This window comes from Nomia melanderi, unplaced genomic scaffold (assembly GCF_051020985.1).
Source record: "Nomia melanderi isolate GNS246 unplaced genomic scaffold, iyNomMela1 scaffold0014, whole genome shotgun sequence".
Lineage (NCBI taxonomy): Eukaryota > Metazoa > Arthropoda > Insecta > Hymenoptera > Halictidae > Nomia > Nomia melanderi.
Window position 1 is genome coordinate 5,510,351 of NW_027475130.1, and position 955 is coordinate 5,511,305.

Consider the following 955-nt stretch of genomic DNA (forward strand, 5'->3'; position numbering starts at 1 on the left):
CAAAGTGAATTGTCTGCAGGAAGCCTTGGCGCATGAATCTGTTCAGCGGGATCGACCTCAGCCCACGAGGGACCGAGAAAACCATCGACACATGGGTTCGGACACTCAGGGTCAGGGAAAAAACAAATATAAATCTGGTGATATCTCGGGTGCTATTACAGGTAGCGCAATAAATCAAAGTGCATTGTCTGTAGGAGGCCCCGGCGCATGAATCTGTGCAGCGGGATCGACCTCGGACAACAAGGGGCCGAGAAAATCACCGTCTCATGGGGCCGGACTGTCAGGATCAGGGAAAAATCCGATATATATCTGGTGCTATCTCGGGTGCTCTTACAGACAGCGCAATAAATCAAAGTGCATTGTCTGTAGGAGGCCCTGGCGCATGAATCTGTGCAGCGGGAACGACCTCGGACCACCAGGGGCCGAGAAAACCACCGTCTCATGGGGCCGGACACTCAGGGTCAGGGAAAAATCCAATATATATCTGGTGATATCTCGGGTGCTCTTACAGACAGCGCAATAAATCAAAGTGCATTGTCTGTAGGAGGCCCTGGCGCATGAATCTGTGCAGCGGGAACGACTTCGCAACACCAGGGGCCGAGAAAACCACCGTCTCATGGGGTCGGACACTCAGGGTCAGGGAAAAATCCAATATATATCTGGTGATATCTCGGGTGCTATTATAGATAGCGCAATAAACCAAAGTGATTTATCTATAGGAGGCACTGGCGCATGAATCTGTGCAGCGGGAACGACCTCGGACCACCAGGGGCCGAGAAAACCATCGTCTCATGGGGCCGGACCCTCAGGGTCAGGGGAAAATCCAATATATATATGGTGATATCTCGGGTGCTATTACAGATAGCGCAATAAATCAAAGTGCATTGTCTGGAGGAGGCCCTGGCGCATGAATCTGTGCAGCGGGATCGACCTCGGACCACCAGGCGCCGAGAAA